The 26716-nt window shown below is 39.6% G+C and overlaps 1 protein-coding gene, 1 long non-coding RNA gene and 1 pseudogene across 2 annotated transcripts in view; 2 read left to right on the forward strand and 1 right to left on the reverse strand.

The window, feature by feature from the left end:
• Positions 1-26716, forward strand: part of LOC131682624 (uncharacterized) — a 70535-nt gene that overhangs the window by 3349 nt on the left and 40470 nt on the right. The gene's annotated exons all lie outside the window — the stretch shown is intronic.
• On the reverse strand, positions 2952-15364 carry LOC131682632 (F-box/WD repeat-containing protein 7-like; annotated as a pseudogene).
• Positions 25128-26303, forward strand: LOC131682634 (uncharacterized). Its single transcript, XR_009304113.1, has 3 exons — positions 25128-25384; positions 25537-26037; positions 26102-26303. It is a non-coding gene; the product is annotated as an uncharacterized LOC131682634 (long non-coding RNA).

Here is a 26716-nt window from a genome sequence, read left to right on the forward strand (position 1 = left end):
TCGTTACCTGTACTCTATGGTCCAGTATGTCATATGGTGGGGTGGCTAAAGTAACATCAAAGCCAACATTCCAAAATTCATGGCCATGAATCCCACCAATATTGCACGACACCACTGAAATTTAAGATCTTATGACACGCTTCTAGCTGTGACTAAGAGTGATTTGGGTAGTTTAAACTCTGCTGTACGATTTCCGATAAATTTTTACAGTGGCGGATCCAGGGGGAGGGTCTTGGGGGTCCGGACCCCCCCCAAAAATTTTAACTTCTCGAGAAATTTTAAAATAGTTTCTATTTTAAATTCATTCTAAGTTCAAAATCATTCCAAACCAGATTCGATTACCAAAACTTATTTTAATTAAATGAGGGTATTACATATTACGTATTGTACAATGAAAATTTTTAAAGTCAAAATTTTGGACCCCATCCGAAATTTTTTTCTGGATCCGCTCCTGAATTTTTACCATATGTAGAGCACCAGATGTGTTCCTCTATTCTCAGTGCTGAGAAGGAATTGCCTCTAAAAACAGCACCAAAAAGATTCCCTACAGTGAGTATACCCCAGAAGAGAGTTGTCCATGCCAAAATACGTCGATTTATTAGGTACTTAGCCTCGATCACAGTTGTGAACTGCTTTAGTAACATAGCGAGAAAAATCGAGAAATAACGACAGAGCTAATTGATAAGCTAATTCTGTTAACTTTAACGAATGCTCTGCTATGGAACCACCAAAATATGTTACCAATGAAAATGTCCTTGAGAATGTCCTTCGGAAATCCAACCTTTAACGAAAATAGTTTAGAAAAACCTTAGAGGAAGAGAACAGCGTAGTGGAAAATAGTACATTGGGTAGTGGTCCGAAAGTACGTCCAATTTCATCCCAATAGACAGCTGTTGTTTTGGCTTCGTTTTTTCTGGATCTAAATTATAAAAAATTAAGTCTCCTGTATTCTCCTTCTATGATTTTTATTTCAGTTTTAGCAGTGTCTGATACCGATCGGTGATAGTGAAAATGAACAATCTTTCTAGGCTTTCTTTCTGGCATCAGATCATAGTAACCGATTTTCTATCACTGTGTATTTATTGAAGTATCATTGGGGATGCAATATCAGTAAAGAGCTTCGATCGATTTTCAATTGAACGATTTTTTGCATCCTTGCTTATAAGTGAATGAATACTATTAGCACAGCTTGCAAATCTTCTCTTACGAAATAAAATGACACTTTAAGGGTGCCTATAAGAAGTCACTTTGTTTTCCGAGTTTTGCAACCAATCATTTTTAATTAAATCAATTTTTTGAAGCGCTGACAAAATTAAGCCTTGGTAAGAATTTTCTGAAGGAGAATTCTGCGTAGAAACATTAATTTTATTGGTTTTGTGGTAACCCAGAAAAATTGTTAAACTTAATGTGTCGGTGTTAACCATAATATTAAACTGAGATATACATTTATTTTGGCTGGAGAATCAAATTATGATTGATTCCCATTAAAATTATTTTTTCAACGTAATGAGATTGAATATTCGTATTGGCAAACTAAAACAAAACTTATGGTACAACAGTTTTATGTTGTTTTCGATTGAGAACCTAAACACTAACCCATGTTAGTTACTTCAAACAAACGTTTTTAATTGAACTGAGTTGGGTTCTCGCAAAACAGCGGTGGTGTGAGCAAACCCGAAATATTTTCCAGGTTGGAACCCAACTCGGTTTTCAGTTCAGTGGCGCGAAACTGGCTTCAAACAAACGGCTTGACAGCAGTTAGGTTCAAAACTGAGTTAGTTTTGCCTCAAGCAAAAACGACATTCGAAATAATGTGAATGCAGGGATTTTATTTTCGTCAGCCATAAAATTCAGATCGTGACAATTCAATGCTGGATGTGAAACTGGTAATCACCAGTAGTTAGCTCTTGACAAGATAATTTTCTACGAGCGAAATTCTGTGAGCTTATTTTCTAATAGCTTATGCGGCCCTTCCATGTGTGTGATGCTTCTTTGTTTTGATCGTTTTGATGGCGAAAGCAGAATGATTGGTTTAACAAATCACGCGAATGCGTCCATGCTCGATATAGTAAGACATTTTGGAACGAATAGGAACAAATAGATGGAAATGGAGATGTACTCTAGGCACAGAAATTATCCGTAAGCTTTGCTAAAGCCTTTTGGATATTATTTTGTTATTATTTCCTGCTTACCATCAGTTCTATACACAAGAACATTAATTTTCATTTCGCTGAATAGTACGCCGAAAAACTCACTGCTTGTGAAATCCACAAATAGTCAGTTCTTAAGTATTTGGAATTTGTTGACGGGTAAACATCATCGTTGATCATCAATCTCGAAACTTAATTTGGTATTCGCTGAAAAAAGGATGCAGCCAACAGGCGCTGTCTGGTAAATAGAACATGGAAGAGTACCTTATCTATAGTATTGTTGATCATTATTCCTCGATGGTTATTACACTCAAGTTGGCGGTCCTTCATGAGTTGAGGATAGGGTTTATGAGACCATTCAATTAATCCAAATGCATCTATTGTGACTTGCAGGATTATCGCTCGATATGCTATTATACGAAAGCTCGTGACAGCCGCCTATATCAATTCAAAAGGCAGTTTTTTCTTTGAAGCTTTTGAAAAGCACAAACCCAGTAAATTTTGTAGAGCTCAATCGGCCCGATTATCAGGCCGATGATCGGGCCGACTAAGCCCGATAACGGGCCGATCAGAGCAGGATATCGGGTTTATATCCTGCAATTTTGCACCCTTTGCATAAACCGCGTCAACCTTCGAATATGTCAAACGCATCGACGTAATCGGACCGACGTGAGCCCGATGTCGAACTATAGAAAATCGGGCGATCGTCGAGCTCCTTATTTTGGTCTTCTTCTTGTTTTATTCGTTTGGATTTTCTTTTTTTAAAATAAAAACAATAAGAGCAGTATTTTTTTGCTTCAAAACTTTTATTAGCGTCAGATTTTTTAAAGTACTAGTCCTTATCAATAAACAATTATATAAATTTTTGATGTATGCATGTAGGGTTAGTGTACGTGCAATGGCACCAGTCGTTTGTTCCTCAGAAAAGTACTAAGAATATACTTGTTCAAAATTATGAGCATTTCAAGCAGGCACTTTGCTTTGATATGTCGAGTACCATTAGTTTGGTTATTCTGTAACGTTGCGTGACCCTACGGCGTAAATTAGTTTAGTGTCGTTGGCTCTAATTCACCACACAACACCACCAGAACCGCCCGATTCTAGTGCAACCAGGTTACGAATGAACTCTCCAATTTTTACGTCGCACAGCTTGACGGTACCGTCGTCCGAGCTGGTGATTACGAAGCGGGAATTGAGCTGCAAACAGGTGACAGCCGATTGATGCTTGTTGGGGCTAGATAGCGTTTGCAAGTACTGACCAGTGATGATGTCACAAACCGTGACGGTCGAGGCAGCACTCCTCGATACCAGAAAATTTTGCCGAAGCTGCATCCAGATGTTAAACTCTGGTGATAACTTCCCGTTTCCGCGTTCCATACGCGAATCGACGTGTCCAGTGAGTACACATGATTAGTGTGGCCTTGAAGCGTATGGAGAAACTCTTATCGTTCAGGATTCCACACCCTAACTATGTAGTTGTAAGCTCCCGAAACTACTAGCCTACCATCGCACTGAACACAGCGAACAGCAGTCAAATGACCATAGCATATGTAGGCAAGTGCCCTCGGTAAAGTCCCAGACTCGTAGAGTTGCATCGCGGGAATCACTGCCGACTTTATTCCGTGTAAATACATACAACGAACATCCGAAGTGTGGCCATAGAGCGTATGTAACAGTTGGCCAGTTTCAGCGTTCCACACCTTCAACTTCCCATAAGTAATACCGAGAGGTAGTTCCTGGGAGGAATGATGGCGGAGCCCAATGGAGTTTAGTCGGTATTAATGGCTGGTCACCATTCGAGCCCGACACGCCCCCAGTGCACCCCGTGTGGTAGATTGGACCCTACCAATAGCACGTGTACTGGGCTAGGACGTAAAGGTCTTCTCCATTGTAAAAAAAACACCTTCAACGTGCGGTCAGTACTGCCGGAGTGATTATGTTGCTGGCCATTTGTGACGGCCAGACACTACCTGTGTGGCCAACCAATGTTCAAAGGCACTTTCCGGCGATGGCAGACCACACTTTGAGCGCATTGTTGTCGGAACCGGATACAATTCGGTTGCCGCAGAACTGAAGGCACGTGATAACGTGGTCGCCGTGACCTTTTAGTACCATAGCCGTACGAATCGGTCTCGAGCGCCACTTCATATTCATGATGTGTTGTCGCATGTACGCCGCTTTCCATTGAGACGAAATAGAAGGCATATTGCCGGCACGGCCCCGTTTCGGACGGTTACCTCCCATCCCTTTCATCATTTTGACAGCTTCCTTGCACTTTTCGGCTAGGAAACGCCTACTGCGACATGTTTGAGCCGCACGGAGATCTTTTGGTTCTAGGTAAGACAGCACTTGAAGTGCGACCTCCTTCGATAGAAGCGAAAAATCTCGCTAGAATTGGGGTTCGATAACCTTCATCATGTGCCGCACCTGGATCGGGTCGCAATGTTCAATCAGCAGATCTACTGCAACCAGCCGTTCGACGGGAGTCCATCGCTGGAATTTTTGCAACCAATCGTTTACCTCGGGAGGAGGATTATCTTTGGGATCTTTCGCTCTCCGATCGTTAAGGATGTTTGCGTTGTAGTAAGATTAGACGGACTGAGTAAAGTTCTCGGCGAACTGGTACTATCTAAAACTAACCGTTTACGACTACTAAAGTTGAGGGACTCCGAGCTTGTGTTGTCACAGTGATTCCCCAAACCTACGTGTTCCGCTTCCGAACAACGCCCGATTTTCAGTCAATTTGCGCTTCCGATGCAGTCTTGGCGTTTGTGCGTTATTCGCGGTAGTCGCCGTGCTTCCGGAGCCGGGTTCATGAGCAAGAATATCTTCCGCAGCATCCATGTGAGCAACGTCTCGTGAAGGCAGTTCGTCCTCGCTGCTTGCAAGGCCACTGAGGCCAGTGCCACCAGGTCCTGCATCATCAGTGTAATCTCGGAATGTGCAAATTTCCTCATTCGATCCTTCCTCACAATCGGCCCAGTTTTCTTCATCGCAGTCGTGCTCTTCTACAGCAGCAGCCAGCTCTAGCGATATGGACATAAGGTACTTCTGTGAAATTGATAAATAGAATCACATTAATTTCCTATAAAATGATATCGGTGATAAACGTAGTCCAATTTTGTACGTACCGAAATCTAAACTAGTCCACAGGAAAACCATACGTGAAGCAATGGGACTCGTCCAACTCGGACGAGTTTGCAATAGTAATTTTGCAGTAGCATGATGGCCGGATGATGGCAGCTTCTGGGAAGGTTAGTGTGTCTGGATTAGTATCCAGCGTGGACTATCGTGTAGATTTAAACAATTTTACCCAAGAAAGTCCTTCACAATTGTCAAGAAACCGAATAAACTACCAAATGACTCCGCTCAACACCTGAAAAAACGAAAAAACGTGATTAAATTTTAATACATTATATATTGGCTGGTTACGTCAGTTGGATTGACCTAGATTTTTCTTAGTGGTTGTCGTAGAACGAAGTACAACGATAGTAGGCAGGCACATGAAATATTCAGTCGAAAGCACATTTAGTAAGCCAAGTCGGCTAGGAGAGTAATGTCGGTTTCCGCATTGCTTTTTGTTATTCGGGTGCTGCGTGGTTGTAACCAGTCGGCTCCAGCTCATGCTCAACATATGCTGAAACCTCGGAAACGCCATCGTGGTATCGAAAGATTCGGTATGTTTTGAAAACTAGCGAATTTTTGTAGAACATGATCAGCAGCTTCGTAACGATGAGCATCCGGATGATTTTCCGTAGAAACGTAGCATGGCGGAGACATCCGTCAATCCGATCTCAGAAGTAATCGAAGAATGCTTGTTGTCGTCAGCCAATAGATTGTTTGTTTAGGCCCAATATTATGGCCGGTTCGTAGAAGAGGTACCTAGCAAATAGTGTTTTAGTTATGCAATCACCAGGAATAGTTTCTTGTGATCGTTTAATTTTGGTATGATTAATGGCACGAGCATTGGTTTGCTTCTCGATATAATACTGTCAGCCCACAAGAAACTTCAGCGGCGATGAGGTATGTTTGCGCCTTTTGATTGTCCGGAGACAGAGCATGTTTTGGGCTTCTTCTTTGTAAGGAAATTTCAATATCTGAGTTTTTCAGTTGCTGTGATTGATACTTCCCAAATATAGTACTGCGTGATTTTTATGCCAAGCTTTTTGATTGTATAACGACCGGATTCAGTACTCTGTACATCTGTCAGTGTGTACCATCGACTCAATTCAATGATTTATCGGATGATCTTTGCTGAGCTAAGCCACTGTACGTCGTAATTTACTGTACCATTTCGAGCGCAATGCAAATGGTACCTGGAACGTTTTCTTCTACAGTGGACGTTGCCGATCTAAGCTGGTCTTACATTTTTTTCAATCGCTTGAGTACTCCTTCGTTGCCAGGAATCAGATGTATTCTTCACAAAATCTCTTAATAAACTACTATCATCAGCGTACCTTGTATCAACGATGAGAGCTGTCTAAAGTAAAAAGCATAAATTGAATTCATGCAAAAAGTACACATCATGGGACTCACAATTAACAAATAATGGCAACCTTGGATACTAAAGGATTTCGTTTACAGTATTAGAAAGCTTAACGCAGTGTCCACTTTAGACCGGTGTCGATCCATCATTGACAAGATGGATAGCAAATTATATATATTTGGTATTTATGATTTCATAGCCTCCTTTGGTTTGGTAACGAATGGTGAGCAAGATGGTGGGTAATCGAGGCAGAATGCTAGGAATATTTGGAAGGGGAGTGTGCTGTATTGCCTATTATCGCAAATAAGTCCCATGTACATAGGGAATTCCGTAGAATATGGGACTGACTTGCGATTATGGGCAGTGTAGGGGTACTTGATTCAAATATGGGACTGACTTGCGATTATGGGCAGTGTAGGGGTACCACTATCTCAATCGAAAATTTGTTGGACGATGTCTGCGACCGATATGATAAATAACTAGCAATAAATAGGGCGAAGCGGCCCAGTTCGGGCCGCTGGCCAATTTGGACCCCCAGCTGTTTCTCAGTTATGGTAATATTATGAAAAGCGTTCATATCATTTTTCTGGCTATCATCATCACCTCTGTTCTATCTCACAAAATTTTGCGGTTCTCAGTTTACGTGTGCGTGCGCTAGAGGCGAATGTTGTTTTGGAGCGCTTGTTTTGAAAAATGTGTAAGCCGAAAAACAAGATTTTTTTTGGCAACAACAGTTAATTAAATCAAGTGCATTATCGTAATTTTGTATCTGCCGGATAATATCTTTTATTTAACATATTGTTTTGGGCGAAACTATCAATGTTTTTGTTTTTCGGTGTGTGAATAACAGAATATGGCTTGGTCCAATTCGGACCATTTTCCGGATATACAATCTGATACGGGACCGCGAAAAATCGTTTGAGATGAAAGTGTGCGCAGTCGGTCGAGCTTTCAGGAAATCATAAGTTTTTGCAAATCGGTTGATAGGTTTCAACTTTATAGCTCATAACCTGTTTGTGGGTAATTTGGCCTGAGCTCTAGAGGTGTGCGCCTGCATTTTTAATCGGCGACATATTTGGCCGGCGTAGGCGGCGTCACGCCGTTGGACCCCATTGGCGGCGGCGCGCCGGCGTGGCGAATATTGACGCCTATGTAACTAAAAACAATTCTTGGCAGTACAATTCCTTTCCCAAATTTTCGGTTTCTCTTGTAACAGACTTCGCAACACATACAAACAGATGTTACAGCTTGAAGAAAATTCTAAAAAAAATCATCGCTCACGATGTACTACCGACATCTGTTGAACACATTGCACAAAATGTAATTCTTGCAACCAGATCATTTTTTTTTTCAACTGAAGCTTGCTTGCCAAATGCAAGATAATAAACGAAAAGTGGAACTATTTTTACAGTTGTAAAATTTGAAGAACGAAATAGAATAATTGGGTCATTAAGCTATATATAGTTTTCCGTTCCATTCGATAAATTTTAGGTCCAATATACATAATATAACATGATTTCAAAAAAAATTTCGTTGTAATACGTAAAAACGATTTTTTTGTTTTTTAAAATAAATCTAATGTAAACTTGGCAACCATACATAGGAAAACAGCGGTTGTTTACATCTGGCCTATCAGGACAACACCCAAAATGAAAAAAAACTATATGCAATGTATGGTGTTTATGACAAATAAAAATAACCCTGTGGAAAAACCGAGAAAACATGCCTTATTTTTTCTGACAGGGCATCATTTGTCGTGAAATTCGATATGTCAAACCCTTCCTATAGTGTCAAATCCAGACTGTCAACATATTTCTTTATTTTAAATTTTAATATTATTTTCACGTTTCCTGAGTTGGAAAAAAAAAATATTGTTGCAATCACGAAAATCAGCTTTATCGATGTAAGTAATAAAAAACGACTTTTTTTTCTCATTTAATGACCCAATTGTCGATGTCGCATACTACGTCTTCGCATGAAATAATGATTGCAATGGACAAATTTAAAGAATGCAGAGTAACGACTGTATTTCAATGACCCACAATAATTATTTATTGTTCTATATTTGAAAAATTAAGCAACGGTAAAACTGTTTTTGTTTTGCTTGAGGAAATTAATTCTTGTTGTCGATTCATTGTTTTTTTTTGTTTCTATTTAGTCTTCTTTACCGTCTCTCTTTTAGAATCCCGCAGATATCAGGTACCCTAACACGAGGCGTTATAAATGGCATTACTGCGCAGTAATGATTGTGTACCTTTCAAGGTAGACACATTACTTTATTTCCAGGCTGACGTTTACTTTTACTTCTTGTAAGTACAAAATCGCCGCGATGGTAAGGTATGCGATTCCGTAGCACTACATTTTCTTTCAACGTATGATTTGCTTCTATCTTGAGTGCAAAGTATGCTCGAGGTATTGGAATCATACAGATCTACACCCTGACCAAACCTAAATATACAGTTACTATCATTCATAATAATTCCACGACTTGATGTTTTAGCTCCTGTTGGGTTGAAACTGATCACTAAACAAGCCTGATTGAAAATGGTCTGAGCGTATCTCTAGTTTTCGTAGCACCTGCACCCCACCAATTTCTCCAGCAGTTCCGGGGACCAACAAATTCTAATCCATTGCATACATCTAGTTAGATTCGATACACCGAATCAATTAAATTACTAGCATCCTATTATGTGCGTACTCACCGATCGGCATCGTGTTGTAACATAAGAAATGATTGTGAGCAACTCCCGCCTTGGGCATTTCGACAAGAATGAATTTCACATTTCCGGTAACGTTTTCGGGTGGGTGCGAAAACTAAGTAACGCGTTTAGCTCTGTGTCAAATTCTCTTCACTAACGCCACGCTCGCTGATATGGCGCATTTTTTGTAATTTAAATCGACCGTTTTTTCTACGAGTGATGAAAATTCATCTCGTGTTACTTCTTATTTGTCTGTGATACCGGACTGATGCAACTGACACTGAAAATCTTTCCTGAGTGGGGCTAGATCGCACGATGAATAATTTATTGCCCGTTTCATCTGTAGATTTTTTTAAGCAGCAAAATAATTCTCACGTTTAACTGCATGGGGACAGCAAATAAACAAACTGAACATCTTGTGCACAATTCTAGAGAGGGCGTTAAATGTTGTTTTTGTTAGCCACCGCAACAACCAGGCTATGGTAGATACGGTGTGAGCATATTTTCGTGTGACAAAATTATATTTCTGGGAGTATTTGGGGGTGAAATTCGCAATATGAGACCAGAAATCTTACCCTCTGCATCGCCACTTCAGTACACCAGTATCGCCAAAAGTCAAGATCACTCTGCCCAACTATTTCAAAATAGGTCACTAGTCAATCAATGATAAATAAACCTCGTATTGAAAATAATTTTTGTGTTTTCACAATACTAGTTCACGCAAAAAAAAGATGGCATTATACTCAAATGTTTAGTGGATGGTTGTGTCTGAATATGTTTAATATTTTTATGATTCTAGTTCATAACTTGATGATACATTGAATTGTATTAACTTTATTGACTAAAAAGTCAAGAATTGAACTATGCAACGATTTTCGTAAATTCTCGTCGTGTTATCGTGATATTTTAGTCTTGAGCTTCCTGTCGGATTTTTTACACAAAGTAACGTGTCTAATAATTTTCTTAATTATTTCACGGACATGAATTGTGGCTAGGTAAAGTATTTTTGGTGCTCAGCGCAGTTTCATTTAATTCCGAACATGACACTAAATCTTATCAAAAGAATAACAGAGTTACAGGTCCTAGTAGTTTCCTTGTATCTAATGCTCGCGCATATGAGACTTGTTGCTAGCAGTTGTATACAATAACTTTCAAAACCAAAGAGCAGAGCGAATAATCCATGAATAATAGTCTGCGTTCCTTGTAATTGTTTGCGTAAGTATATTAAGACTATGTGGAAAATTAATTACTTCATAAACTATAACATGAACAGTTTCACGAGCTCGACTGTCATGAATCGGTTAAAAAATCAATGAATAATAAACTACGTTCCAGTGAAATTGATTACGTGCAAAGATTAAAATCAGGCACATAATCGTAAATTTCATTAACTATATCTTGAAAGTGGAAGTGTTTTTTTTTAATTTGTAAACCATTCCACGCGCACGAATGGTGAATTGTAACTTATATGCTCGCAACTATAATCAGTTGACGAAGCAAGAATGGATCCATGAATTATATTCCGAGTGTCGTGTAATGATTTTCGAGAAAATATCAAGACTTTGTTAATTTTGTGATCTAATTCACAATCAGTAATGAATCAGTTAATGTCGTATATTTGGACCATAGACAATGTTCCTAGATTTGAGGATAAAATATGAGTCAACGATTTTCGAGTTCGCGAATTGTCGGCGTGAGAAAAAGGCGTCTGAGGCGCGCCGCCGGGCTAACTTTCGGCGTCGGCTTTTGTTAAAATTTTCCGGCGGCGGCTGCGTGTCGCGACGGCGCACAGGTCTACTGCTAAATGGCCCCTCCTTGCAGCGATCGTATCCTTTGGTGACTAAGTAATCAAACAAGGTCACTGATTCGATCACTGACTACACTGGAATTGCAGAAGTATCCTCCCGAAAATCGTTTCCTTCAAATTTTCAGTTTAACAGTTTAAAATGTGATGTTTTCGCATTATGTAAAACTTGGTTAATTTTCGATATAAATCTCAACTTCCACGACTTTAATATAATCCGTCTGGATCGAGAAAACCCTTATGGAGGAGTACTTTTGGGGATTAAAAAGGGCTATTCTTTCCACCGAACTAATTGCTTCCATCTGCATTCCTCCTTGAGACTCGGTAGGGCACCGAACGCTTCTTAATATTACGGAATCCTTACCGGAACCGCTCTAGTTCTAGGAGACTTTAACTCGCACGGTACGGTATAGGGGTTGTCTTGATGATGATAATAGATCAACATTAATCCAAGATCTTTGAAACAATCTTAACCACGGGAGAAATGACGCGGATTCCTACACCACCAGCACGCGCAGGCGCGTTGGATTTATCGCTGGACATCGCTCCAGTTAGATTGCATGTGGAAGGTGATCCCTGATCCCCACGGTAGCGATCATTTGCCTATCATAATTTCAATTGCTGACGGTTCAAAAACATCGGAAACAATCAATGTCTCGTATGACCTCACACGGAACATTGATTGGAAGAGTTACGCGACAGCGATATCCGCTAAAATGGAATCCACTCAAGAACTCTCCGGAGGTAGAGTACAGGTTTTTGGCTGGCTTGATCCTCGACAGCGCGAATCAAGACTTAACCAATACCCGGTGCGAACACCCACGGCCGGTCTCCTATCCCGTGGTGGGACAAAGAGTGCTCAGAGCTGTACGCGGAGAAGTCCACTGCATATAAGGCCTTCCGAGAAGACGAGTAACCCGTTAACTATCAACAGTACGCGTCGTTAGAAAGACGAATGAAGAGTCTAATGAAAGCCAAAAAACGCAGTTATTGGCGACGGTTCGTCGACGGGTTAACGAAAGAAACAGCGATGAGCACTCTTTGGAGTACGGCTTGACGTATGCGTAACCGAAACTGTACCAGCGAGAACGTAGAATATTCAAACAGCTGGATGTTCGCTTTCACCAAGAAGATTTGTCCGGACTCTGTCCCGGTACAGAAAACGTACCGCGCCGCGTCTCTTCGTGATACCGCGAACGAAACACCGTTTTCGATGGTGGTGTACTCACTTGCTCTCTTGTCATGCAACAATAACACCCCAGGGTTACACAGAATTAAATTCCACTTGCTGAAGAATCTGCCTGACACTGCAAAAAGGCGCTTGTTGATCTTATTTAGCAAGTTTTTAGAGGGCAACATTGTCCCTCATGACTTTAGGGAAGTGAAGATCATCGCCATCCAAAAACCAGATAAACCAGCCTCCGACCACAACTCGTATCGACCGATTGCGATGCTGTCCTGTATTCGGAAGTTGTTGGAGAAAATGATCTTGTTCCGCCTCGACAATTGGGTCGAAGTAAATGGGTTGCTGTCAGATGCACAATTTGGTTTTCGCAAAGGCAAATGGACGAACGATTGCCTTGAGTTTCTTTCTACAGAAATCCAAATGGCCTATGCTAACAAAAAGCAGATGGCATCAGTCTTCTTGGATATTAGGGGGGCTTTTGACTCAGTGTCCATCTATGTTCTTTCAGAAAAGCTGCATCAGCATGGTTTTTCGCCGATTTTAAATAACTTTTTGCTAAACCTGTTGTCTGAGAAGCACATGCATTTTTCGCATGGTGACTTAACAACGTCTTCCCCAGGGCTCATGTCTAAGTCCCCTATTTGACAATTTTTATGTTAATGATATTGACGATTGTTTTGCCAATTCATGCAAGGCAACTTGCAGATGACGGGATAGTCTCTGTTACAGCCCCCAAAACTGCCGATTTGCAAGGATCATTACAAGATACTTTGGGCAATTTGTCTGTTTGGGCTCTTCAGCTGGGTATCGAGTTCTCCACGGAGTAAACTGAATTGGTTGTCTTTTCTAGGAAGCGTGAGCTGGTGTAACTCCAGCTTCTATTAATGGGTGTAACGATCAATTAGGTCTTTACATTTAAATATCTCGGGGTCTGGTTCGACTTTAAAGGTAGGGGAAACCGAGGTGATTTGAAACAGAGGAGAGTTGAAACAGTTATTAGTGAAACAGTACCGTTAGGGATAAAACAATAATGCATTTGTTTTATTTATATCGTGCCCACAAATCCTCCAATACACGCCAACTACGTTATATAAGTGGTTGTGTATTTAGGGTAAACACTGTACAAAAAATGAGCAAAAGTAAGTTTTCGTTATTTTCTTAAAATTGGTATAAATAGGATATTAAGTGATTTTCGATCAAGAAAATATCACTATTATGTAGTCTAAGCGTTAACATTTATGAATTGTATGCGTTTCTTTCTATCTTTGCGATGTATAAATTGTAAATTCCAAAAATTCTAAAAATTTCAAAAATTCCAAAAATCCCAAAAATTTCAAAAATCCCAAAAATTCTAAAAATACCAAAAATTTCAAAAATCCCAAAAATTCTAAGATTCTAAAATCCTAAAATCCTAAATTTCTAACATTCTAAAATTCCAAAATTCCAAGATTCCAAAATTCTACAAGTCTACAATTCTACAATTCTACAATTCTACAATTTTAAAATTTTAAAATTCTAAAATTCTAAAATTCTAAAATTCTAAAATTCTTAAATTCTAAAATTCTAAAATTCTAAAATTCTAAAATTCTAAAATTCTAAAATTCTAAAATTCTAAAATTCTAAAATTCTAAAATTCTAAAATTCTAAAATTCTAAAATTCTAAAATTCTAAAATTCTAAAATTCTAAAATTCTAAAATTCTAAAATTCTAAAATTCTAAAATTCTAAAATTCTAAAATTCTAAAATTCTAAAATTCTAAAATTCTAAAATTCTAAAATTCTAAAATTCTAAAATTCTAAAATTCTAAAATTCTAAAATTCTAAAATTCTAAAATTCTAAAATTCTAAAATTCTAAAATTCTAAAATTCTAAAATTCTAAAATTCTAAAATTCTAAAATTCTAAAATTCTAAAATTCTAAAATTCTAAAATTCTAAAATTCTAAAATTCTAAAATTCTAAAATTCTAAAATTCTAAAATTTTAAAATTCTAAATTCTGAAATTCCAAAAATTCTAATATTCAAATTATCTAATATTCTAGTAATCTAAAATTCTAAGATTTAAAATACTCAACTTCCAAGATTTTAAAATTTTTATATTCTGGTATTCTAATATAAAATTCTAGAAATCTAAATTCTGAAATTCTTAAATTCCAAAAATTCTAATATTCCAATAATCCAAAATTATAAAATTTTTAAGTTCTAAAGTTCTAATATTATACAATTCTGAAATTCTATCATTCTCAAATACCAAAATTCTATAATTGCAATATTCTAAAATTCTGGAATTGTAAAATTCAAAGATTCAAAAGGTCAAAAATTCTGAGATTCTTAAATTCAAAATCCGAAATTTCAAAAATTTTGGAATTCTAAAAATTCTGCTGAAATTGGAGAATCTAGTATCCTAGAAATTTGGAATTCTATAATTTGGCAATTCTTAAAACCATAAAATTTCAAATGCTAAAATTTTAAAAAGTTCATTTTTTTTTGTTTTAGATTTTTAATATTCAAAAATTCTTTTGTTCTCGTGTGCGCTTTGAAATAGACGTATCTAACAATGAGAGACCCTTTGCTTACTTTCGCTTCTGTTAGTAACTCGGCCGATTTTACGTAGACCACTTTACCATTCTTGTCATTGAATAATGTTCTTGTAAAAACCGCTGTCTTTCGTACTGTACTGTAAATAGAGTGGAAAGTTTAATAGAGACCCCGTAATGATCGCAAGTGTAAGTAATCAAAGTCCCTCATTGTTAGATAGGTCTATTTGAAAAAGTGCTAGCGAATTCTAGTAATCTAAATTTGAATTTTTTTGCAATTTTATTATTTGCACTTACACTTGACCTGCACGACCGTAACGTGCACCGCGGTTGGATGAATAACATCAAGGGTGCAGACGTGGAAGCAGCTCTGGGAATGATCAATCGAAGGATGATATGCTCCTGTAACTGCCACATATCGGCAGCAGCTTCTGGTCCTGGATAATGCGTCACAGCTATTCCGTGTTGTCGGACAACGAAATTGATGCTTCTTGTTCTCCATGTCGGTGCTAATCGACGAAAAAATCTATCATATCGCATGTTGTATCCTTTAATGTCTGTTGCTTTGGTCGAATGGCAAGTTTTCTATCAGCCTCAATTTTTTACGAGTCATAGGATGTTTTTTCGTTCAAAATCTGGGACCGCTTCTGTTAAATGAAGACGAAAAATATTTGAGAAAAATGTATCCCAAATAAAAGAGCAACATCAACTAACTTTGGATCCGCCAACATTAACTACACCGGATCTCCTAGATCAGAGCCATTTCCTGGATCGCAACGAAAATAATGTACACTATTGTATTCCTGAGCGCTTCCACCAAGGCACCGGGCGGCACTATCGTACGCATAAACCATGGGCGGTTCGTTGACCTGCCATTGCAATCGGCAGGAAATGTTAAAAATGAACGAGCTTGGTAGAAAAACTTCCTTTTGATGGTATTCATGAACCGGCGCGGCTGTTTTTTTGTTTTGATTCACAGATATCCGCTTAAATCTGTATCAGTCACAGTGCTTCTGGTGAATTCTTTTTTTATAATTAAGCATTGACGTCGCATAAAATTTTCAATGATCGCCTGACCGAAATTATTAAAAAAAAAACAGAGGCCGCGACAAATGTACCACCAACTTGAAACAAATTATTTGATCCGCTCTCTGCACAATAAATTATTACCGAACTACCACCGGTAATCTGTTCCGGCATACCGAACTACTAAAAAAATGCACCCGCGTCGATCCAAGTTGAATTAAATCATGACACGACAGGAACGTTTTGTTAAAACGTCAATATTTCGCGATGGCGCGGATCCGCCATAATTATAGGTTTGTTCCAGTACCAGGAGAAACTGGAAGTACTCCGGAGCAAACAGGGAGAAAATCGTTCCTGTACTATCTTCTTCTCTTTTTTCTTCTTCTGGTGGCAAACCGGAGTGAAAAGGAGCAAGAATTTTTTGCTCCGGAGCAACAGGGAGTAACTTCCATGTACTGGAACAAACCTTATGTAGAAACAAAACGCACATTCGAAAGATTCATGAACGAGACGGAAAAGAAACTCATCGTGCTATCTTTTTCGTTCTCATGGAGTAGATAGAACCGTCAAAATTTTCGAGACCGATTCGCACGACAAAAATGGCACTGGGAAGCTGGCAGAAAAATAAACAAACATTGCAAGAGAAGATCATCTACATTCATTTGCAATAGAGACTGATTATCACTCCTATAGTTCGCTTATGTGCGACTGTCTCTCCCGCAGTGTTGGCAAAGAAAATGATTTTTGGTAATTTATTCGAACTATCGAACTTTGAACAGCTATAACTTGTTTTAAAGACATTATAACACCATGCATCCTTCGGCAAAGCTGTTCAGCATATACTGGACTACCCTTCTATCTAATTGTTGACATGCTGCAGAAAGAATTTTAGTCTGTAATATTGAAAATGCAAAAAAGTCGGTTTTCCCATACTAATTTACATACAAATTTCAAACGCAATGCGCTACACCGGGTCAAAACCAATCGACCCCAAATTTTGTACAGTTGTCTGGGCCCCAAAATGGAACCAAAAAATGCTGTGCTGAAAAAACGATCATTTTGCCCCACCCTAACCGGCACGTCTATTAACATTGAAACTATAGAAACTATATGATTGTATTGGCCACAAATCAATATTACAATGGTAGCCCTAAGTTTGCGCCGCTAAAACAACAAAAATGATCCATAAAAAATTGAAAAAGGATCCATAAAAAAGTTGTTCATGTTCCATAAAACAAAACTAAAAATCCCTAAAACAGTGTGAATGATCCATGAAAAAGGGTGATTTGCTCCATAGATTATGTAAAATTGAACCATTAAATGGTCGCAAAAGAGCACTAAAATAGTAATAAAAATATTGAAAATGTTCCATAAAATGATCATTTTGCGACATAAATTAATTGACATTGATCCATAAAATATTAACAATGTACATTAAAACACGTCGATATGTTCCATAATATCGACAAAAATGTTCCACGGTATTACAAAATGGAGCAACAAAATGTTAGAAACAGTTCCATAAATTTGATGAAAATGTATGCTAAATAATTTTTCTAGGTCCATAGAAGATGTAAAAATGAACATTAGAAATGCTATGTATTGATTCATATATCGAACGTTAAATTATGGTTCTTGGATATTTACAAAACGATCCATAAGAAAAGAAAATGTAAAACGATCCATTAATATGTGCTTATGCACCAGAAAAATTAAATTTAATCAATTCATGTGTAATTTTTGCTATTCGAACTAATAATAAAGTTTATTACATTTGGTTGTAATGTCAAACTACAACAAATAATGCAATGTGTGAAGGCTATTGACTTTTTTGACGTCTAGGACACCAACACAGTTGCAATGTGTATAGACAACATACATATAACGCGATGTTTTCATTTCGCCATCTGATTTAACCTCATTTGGCAAAAATTATACCCGATTTAACCTCAATCTCGCACTAACACAACTGCACATGGATTAGTCAATTGAGTTTTTGTCGCCCGGTCTCACGAACACTTCTGCAGCTTCCTGGTTGAAAACAAACCTATTTGATTTTGCCGTCTTTGTTTATTATTTTCCACCAGCTAGTGATGTAGTGTTTGTGTCATGTGACGTGTACGTACATGAGCCTCAAGAAAGTCTATGACGTCGACCCGTTGCTGCCAGATTATTTTTTGAAAATCTGAATCCTCGTTACAAAACATCTGTTTTTGTCTGTATTGAATGAAGAAAAGAATTTTGATAATTGATTCCCATTTATAATCCTGAAGTATTGTCTGTGTTAGCACCACTGTGCATATCGATGGCCCCTGGCGGAAAGTGAACCTACGGCAAAAACTGATGGTACACATGGTCGGTGTTAAGTCAGACCGGACTAAGTGACAAAATATTGATTTCGAGAAAAACGAGTTTAAAGTTTTAATCTGTAAGTTGGGGTTTGCCCACTACTCGGGTTCTTAATTGCCCGGCGGACCCTTCCTTTCAGGGCGGCCTAGGTGCTCCTACCAGAATTTCGGATTTTCGTATAATAACAAACAAAAAAGAGAAAAAAACAAATAAACTAAATTTACCGACTTTTATTCTCCTCTCCTCTGTGCTGCACTCTGCCAGTGAAACAAATCAGCTACTTTTGGCGATGGCGGAAGGCGAAGGTTTATCCGACCGGCCGGGACTCCGACGGCCGTGTTCTCCCGCAGGTACCGTTGGCTGCTATCGTAGCGGTCCTTTACAATTAGCCAGGGAGGTGAGCAAGGCTCTTTTGTTGGAACCTCCCTAGCGACGGGGCGGTTAATCGCCGGGTCCACTCACTCCCCGTGAATGGCCCAGGTAGATACCGCAGTAAACTACCTCAGGTGGATCCGTTGTCCTACCTGCTTCGCCCTCCTTTGCGATTAACTGTGGAGGAGAGCTATGCTCGTTCGGCTGATCCTCCACAGTGAGGGCGGCGTGGTGTCACTGGGTCCTTGGTAATTAGCCGGGGAAGCGAGTGGCTCCTTTGCGTTTAGCTTCTGATATCCGGCGACCCAACACCACAAAACACTATGGTAACCGAACCACGACCGACACTTTTCGACGGGATTACTTGCCGTCGCACGCGCGCACTTAACTCTCGGTCCAGTGGCGGGAAACTGTCCAGGGAAAACACTAGTTACGGACGTCTGTTCTACGCCGTGGTTCGTCACTTTCTCTAAAAAAAACTCGATGGCCGCCTTCCTCACTCGACCCAAAACAAGCACCAAAAAAACGCACCGCCGCATAGCTGTCATCGCTATAGCACAGCATAGTCAGACCACTTTTGCAGCGAAAGGAGAGCGGTAACCTAACTAAACCCTATGCTATTAATTTACAAATACACAACAAAAATTACTACACCTATCTGGACTAATAACAACGTTCATGGACTATTATTTAAACGAAATTTACATCAAAAACATGAACGAGCATAATGAGCAGCGGTGAGTTATGTTGCAATAACAATACACTCTACGGAGAGAGTACGCACAAATAGGTATATTTCCACCCAGTGCTAAATTGTTACCCTGACGGGTTACAAATCGTAGCATCCTTTACATTATAATTGAAAATTATTTTTTGTCATAATTCTTGATTATTGTTACATATTCCAAATCTGGCAAAAGTCGAATGTAGCTGACGAAATTTCCTATCCAGTGACATCATTATCTCATTTTTATATGTTTTGCGACTTAGTCCGGTCTGACTTAACACCGACCACATCTGGGACGGGACATGCGGATAGATGTTTTCTTATCCCTTTTCATTCTTCGTTTCTGAAGTATTGTCTGTGTTAGCACCACTGGGCATATCGATGGTCCCTGGCGGAAAGTGAACCTACGGCAAAAACTGATGGTACACATCTGGGACGGGACATGCGGATAGATGTTTTCTTTCCCTTTTCATTCTTCGTTTCTAACTTTGCTCACATACGCTCTCATTCTGGTTCACATATTGCTCACAAGCTTTCTCATTCTAGCTCACACTGGTTCAAAGTGACGTTTGATAGCTGGATCAATTTGACACTCGTTTTTTTCCTATCTGCATGTCCCATCCCAGGTACACATGAATGGCAACACGGTATACTAAGTGTCAGTGAAGAAGAGGGAAAAACAAAATAATATAAAAACGAAGTGGATCGAGCTCTAGATCGAGCTACATGTGCCGCATGAAAAAGTTTAATTAAAACTAATTAGATCATTTCGGATTATTGATTGTATTAACGAGTCATGAGTAGTAATTAACTAAAGTAAAAATTTAATTATAAACATTTGATGATGTGGTACTTTTAGGTGAAGGATACTTGGGAAATTTATTGTTCGGATCGGACATCGGAAAGGAAGAAAATTATTGAATGTAGGAGAGGTAAATCATACATTAATTGAACTAAATCTAATAAAAATAAATAAATTACAGTTTTGAGCTGTGCGTAAAATATCTGCTTCAAGAATATTTCTTCAATTTCGATCAGAACAAAACTCAAAAATTTCATAATGCGTGCCGGTGATGAAGAACATAACCTTGTGTCGCGATGGCGAGGGAATGGTGTTCTGCGAGATGTGTAAGCCCTAGTACCACTTTAAGTGTGTAGGAGTAACCGAGGAGATAAAAGACCGGTCCTGGAGTTGTGGAGACTGTACTCAGTCGGAATCCAGGGACAACGAACCTACGCCAATTATTTCGGAATCGGATCAGGCGAAATTGTCCCATAAGCAGGAACTAGAGAAGTTCCGGGAAGAACAACGACGGATTCTCCGGTCCCAGTTGGACATGGCACGTAAAAGCGCATGATACAGCTGGAGTTGGAACGAGAAATGTTGGAAATGAGGAAAGTGGTTGAAGAGGAATTTCGAGAGAAGCGAAGTCTAATGTTGAAGGAATATAAAAATGATTCAGAGGAAGGTGCAGTTTGTGGAACAAGTATCGATAAGGGCCAAATGCAAAGCGAGGTACGCATAGACAAGTGGAAGGGCCAAGCTCAAATCACCAGTGACCAAAAGCAGGACAGAAGGGATTCAGCGGATCGCCGGGGTGTTTCCCAGAAGCTCCACACCCAAAGCTACTGAGCAGCAGGGCACCACAGAAAAGGTACACCAACGACAAGTTGACGAGATAAATCGTAATCAAAACCATTCAGTAGGAAAATCAATTATTCGTACTTCGGGAAGCCACCAAAATTCATCTCGACACGAGGAGTCCGAGCAGTCTGGTGATTCAGACTACGACGAATACCGGATGCACATGCAGCAACCAGGACGAGACTTGTCAAAGGCACAATTAACTGCACGGGAAGGGCCTTTTCAAAAACTTTCTGTATTCACGGGGAAACCTGAAGAGTGGCCTTTGTTTTTGAGCAGCTTTCACAACGGCAATAGGGCCTGTAACTACTTGAACCTCGACAATCTCGGCAGATTACAAGAATGCTTGAAGGGCCCAGCGCTAGAGGCTGTTAGAAGTCGACTGTTACTTCCCGAAACGCCAACGAATGTGCCGGAAGAACTGAAAGCTATCCATTTATTCCACGAAATTATTTTCCAGGAACCGCTAATTGACACAAGTCGGTTTTCTCGATGGAACATACTGGTGCGATGTATAGCATGCGTCTATCGCTTCCTGTCGAACTGCCGAAGAAAGATCAAAGGACTTCCAATAGAAACGGTTCCCGCATCAGCCAAATTAGAGAAGCTATCGAAAATTCGTGTATCATATATTGTAATACCACTGAAACTCGAAGAGTATCGTCGAGTGGAAAATTACTTGAGGCGAGTTGCACAACGTGAAGGGTTCAGAGATCAAGTTAAAATTTTACTCAAAAATCGTGAACTTCCACGTGAAAAATGGCATCCTATCGACCACGGCAGTTCCCACTACAAGAGATCACCACTACTGGATGAAGATGGGGTGATACGGATGGAAGGAAGAGCGGCTTATGCTGATTTCGTACCCTTTGAGCTACGTTTTCCAGTCGTGCTGCCGAAGGCATATAACATTACTACAAAATTGCTACAACATTACCATCAGAAATTTGGTCATGCGAACCGAGACTGTTGTGAATGAAGTTCGTCAGCGGTTTTTCATTCCGAAGCTAAGGGCTGCCGTGTGGCATGCAGAGAAGGAGTGCTATTGGTGCAATGTTCGGAAGTGTCGCCTTTCTATCCCTAGAATGGCACCTTTACCCGAGCAGCGTCTAACGCCACACCGGAGACCATTCAGCCATGTTGGTCTGGACTACTTTGGACCGCTTGTCGTTACAGTAGGACGTAGATCGGAAAAACATTGGGTAGCTTTGTTTACTTGCCTGTCGAAGAGGGCTATACACTTGGAAGTCGCGCACAGCCTCACCAGCCAAGCGTGTATGATGGCAATATGACGATTCATCTGTCGCCGAGGTGCGCCTAATTTTCTAGCTGCTAATAAAGAGCTCAAAATGGAAGCTAAGCGTATCGACGTGTAATGTGCAAACGCCTTTACGGATGCTAGAACACGCTGGAATTTTAATCCACCAGCGGCACCACACATGGGTGGCAGTTGGGAGCGCATGGTTAGATCTGCAAAGAATGCTCTCAAGGTAATTCACGATAGACGGAAATTAAACGACGAGATGTTGCTGATTGTACTGGCGGAAACGAAGGACATGCTGAACTCCCGCCCGTTGACGTATCTTCCCCAGGAATCGGCCGAGAACGAATCTTTGACGCCAAACTACTTCCTGCGAGGCTATCCATCGGGCGAGCATGAGGAAGCTAACATCCTGACGGATTCGGCGGAAGCGTTAAGGGATGATTACAAGAGATCACAAAGGTTAGCTGATATACTATGGCAGAGGTGGCTAAAGGAGTATGTTCCGCTGATTAATCATCGTACTAAGTGGTTCGAGGATAAGGAACCCATTAACGAAGGGGAGCTTGTGTTCATCGTTGTTGGCGACAACAGACGGACCTGGGTTCGAGGTATTGTGGAGCGTATCATCCGTGGCCAAGATGGAAGAGTGTGTCAAACGATGGTCAGAACTTCTAGGGGCATCTTTGGACGACCTGTTGCCAAGCTGGCTGTAATGGAGATTTAAGGTAAATCTGGTGAAGGCTATGGCCGTGGATCAGAGTTACGGTCGGGGGAATTGTTAGCACCACTGGGCATATCGATGGCCCCTGGCGGAAAGTGAACCTACGAAAAAAACTGATGGTACACATGAATGGCAACACGGTATACTAAGTTTCAATGAAGAAGAGGGAAAAACAAAATAAAATAAAAACGAAGTGGATCGAGCTATATGTGCCATATGAAAAAGTTTAATTAAAACTAATTAGATCATTTCGGATTATTGATTGTATTAACGAGTCGTGAGTAGTAATCAACTAAAGTAAAACTTTAATTATAAACATTTGATGATGTGGTACATTTAGGTGAAGGATACTTGGTAAATTTATTGTTCGGATCGGACATCGGAAGGGAAGAAAATTATTAAATGTAGGAGAGGTAAATTATATATTAATAATTGAACTAAACCTAATTAAAAAATAAATTACAGTTTTGAGCTGTGCGTAAAACGTCTACTTCAAGAATATTTCTTCAATTTCGATCAGAACAGTCTGCTATAAATTCAAGTATTAAACAGGAATTTAAATTGCGTATTTTAAAATAATCTGTACATGTCTCGACTCAAGTTTTTAATTTTATTGAATATAAAAAGTGTTCTGGTTCATTTGACAATTATTGAAGAAATAGGTTTAGTACTTTATCATCTTTGGAAATAGCCATAGTTCCTGAAAATGGTTTCAGAAAGGGTCCGCCAAAAACGTTGTCAATAGACCTTTCTCGTCAAAAAATTTTATATGCAGAACAGCTTCCGTTTTCATCGCTGGATCGATTCTGAATACTGTCACGTTAATTTGGTGTCTCTAACTATTGAAAAAATCAAAAATTCTTCGAACTGCCCATTTTACACCATTTGGATGAACTTCCAGTGGGGAATATGAAATAAAGTTACGGCGGGTAGCCTATAACAAAGTTCCAATAGCCTACCGCTCGCCGGCATCTATTTTAATGTGGCTATTCGCCGTTTCGTTTACTGGGTATGAACTCCAAGAGTTCATTCGAATTTGTCAAAAACTTTGTTTTGACGTAGATGAACCCCAAAACAGTGTTGAAGAATATACCGATTTATCGATATTTAAACCGATTTTTAATTTCAATGCCAATAAAGTTACTAAAAATACCGATTTTTTTTTCTTACCATAAAATAACGATTTTCATATAATAAGATCAATTAATATTACGTATGGGCCTTTTTAGAAAATGTATTCACCTTTCCACATCAAATCATCCGGAAATTGATTCAGCAATCTGCCAGGTTACTATCAAAACTTCAAATGAAGCTCAACAACCGATTCTGAAATCGATTGAGCTCAGTAGATTTGATTACATAACATTAGAATGATTTATAATTTAAAACCAATAATTTGCAGTTGCAGGTAACTTTTGGTTAGCATACATCTTCACACCGATGTATACCTTATTTTTATTTAGAACTATTCCGATATTAGATTTGTTCCAGTACCAGTAGAAAGTGGAAGTACTCCGAAGCAAACAGAGAGAAAATCGTTCCTATGTTCGCTTTTTTCTTCTTCCGTTAGCAAACTGGAGTAAAAAGCAAGTTTTTTTTTGCTTCTGTTTGCTCCGGAGCAGCTTCTGTGTACTAGAACAAACCTATTATACAAAACCATCTGACAACGCTGCTTTAAAGTGAAAAGTGCTCTTCAAACATCGATGACATCTTTTTTGTTTTTTCCTGTTTTCTCTACCTATCTGATAATGTATTTCCACGGCTTACATATACTTTCTGTGAGCCGTGATGTATTTCATCCTGCCAAGGAATCCAAAAACATCAGCTGTCTCCCGTTTCCTGAGAGTTCGCCGACCAGTTTTGCTTTCAAGCTGAAGAAAAAACTACAGTTTAACTTCACCAGGCACAATCATCAGAATGAGATGCAGGAAAATATTAACCCAGAATGGTTTCGTGTTACCGTCCAGTGTGAGAAACATTTCACAAATGATAATCGTGTATGCCTAAAAGGTTTGTATTTGTGCGGATCTGCAAATTCGGTTTTTGTGGAATAATTCGACCAAGGGCTATGATGTAGCAGCGGTGGAGAGTAAGTCCAATCATACGGCTTCATCCCACCCCGGGAGCAGATGAGCGCTAGCGAATGTTCTCAGGCGGTTGGAGTTCTGGAAGGGAACGACTGGTAACTTTATAGTAAATTGTTTGGAGTCATTTGTTTTTTATTACAACTATTGACGGACGTTTCATTGCAGGGTATATATGAAGCCGAAAACACCCACAACAATGGGGTAACTAACATAAAGCTCGCCGGTGACAAAGTGATAGTCGCACGGTTGAGTGGAAGAATCGATTTTCTGAGACTGGAAACGTACACGCAAGGTTGTCAGATCGATTGGGGATTTACGTCTGCATATGGGCGAAGTAAGTTCTATGTTTCAAGCAATTTTTTTAGCTCACCTAGGGCGCAGAACAGAAAGATTTTACTTCTTTTAAATACTGCATATTCTAAGTCATTTAATTTTCAGTCTGTAATGAGTATTTCATCAAGTGCCTTAATTCTTATTCTTTTTTAGCCCACGAACGCACCGGTTCGGCAGGAAGCATTAGTTTATTTCCGCTATCCGCCGGCTCAAATCCGTCCACAGCGTTGCCAGCTCAACATCACGTATCCGAGGAGTATCATGGAGTTTCACAGCAGGGTCACCGTCGACATGTTTGGAAGTGGCGGGCGGTACAGTCATGACTGGCAGCCAGGGCCACACTGTTAAAGTGTTCCGGCTCGATAGCGATAGGTTTACGTCGAAATATGTATAATTCGAATTTTCCACTCACGTAAATATAGATGGTGCGATGGAATGTTTTCTTGGGGGCATTACCGCATCGAGTTAGTTTTACAGATTTAAATATTTTTTTCAAGACCTTATAATAGTTCCGGCTCGATAGCCACCTATTGCAGTTCACCCTAAACGGCCATTGCGGTCCTATCACATGTATTTTCATAGGCCAGTGGCAGGCCGATATGGGCGCATCTGGTTACCAGGATGGTGTGCTATGTGTGTGGGACTTGATACGGGGTATGTCAGCCAAATTTACGGTATGGCCTAAATCTACATAATTAAATTAATTGGTTATCTATAGGTGCCTGTATGTACAAAATTGAAGCCCATGACGACTCAATCGTCGCACTTGCCTGTTCCCCGAGTTACGCAATATCGGTCGGACTGGACGAACGAATACGGGTCTGGGATAGATTTCAGGGTCAGCCGCTCAACACCATGACCGTCAGTTATGCATATTCATCGCATGTGATGCTGACGCGGTCCCTTCTCGTGACTGGAAAGCCTGGTTAGTCGAAGATAACTTTCGTAGAAAAATATTCAATCTAATCTCATCACATTTAGGTTCACTTGTCGTATATATAGGAGCATATCGCTGTCTGTGCAAATTTTTGGCCCACGCGCATTTAAACGATCGCTTATCCTATTTATCCGCATGTGATCGGTGGGGTAGCGTTGAGGGATTTTGTCGCCGCTCACGGTACATTTCTATTTCTAAATACATTTGCTGCACCCGCTTCTAGTGAATACATTTGAGCAGATATCACAAATAGATCCGAAAAAGTTATTTCTTCGGGAGAAACGCTGCTCACATATCTCGAATTCCCGAAGTCCTGGTGAAATTATGGTTGATATAACAAATTCTGCCTGTTTCCCATCATTCTGCTTGATATATTCCTGTCTATGATAGGCTACT

The sequence above is a fragment of the Topomyia yanbarensis genome, chromosome 2 (genome assembly GCF_030247195.1).
Source record: "Topomyia yanbarensis strain Yona2022 chromosome 2, ASM3024719v1, whole genome shotgun sequence".
Classification (NCBI taxonomy): domain Eukaryota; kingdom Metazoa; phylum Arthropoda; class Insecta; order Diptera; family Culicidae; genus Topomyia; species Topomyia yanbarensis.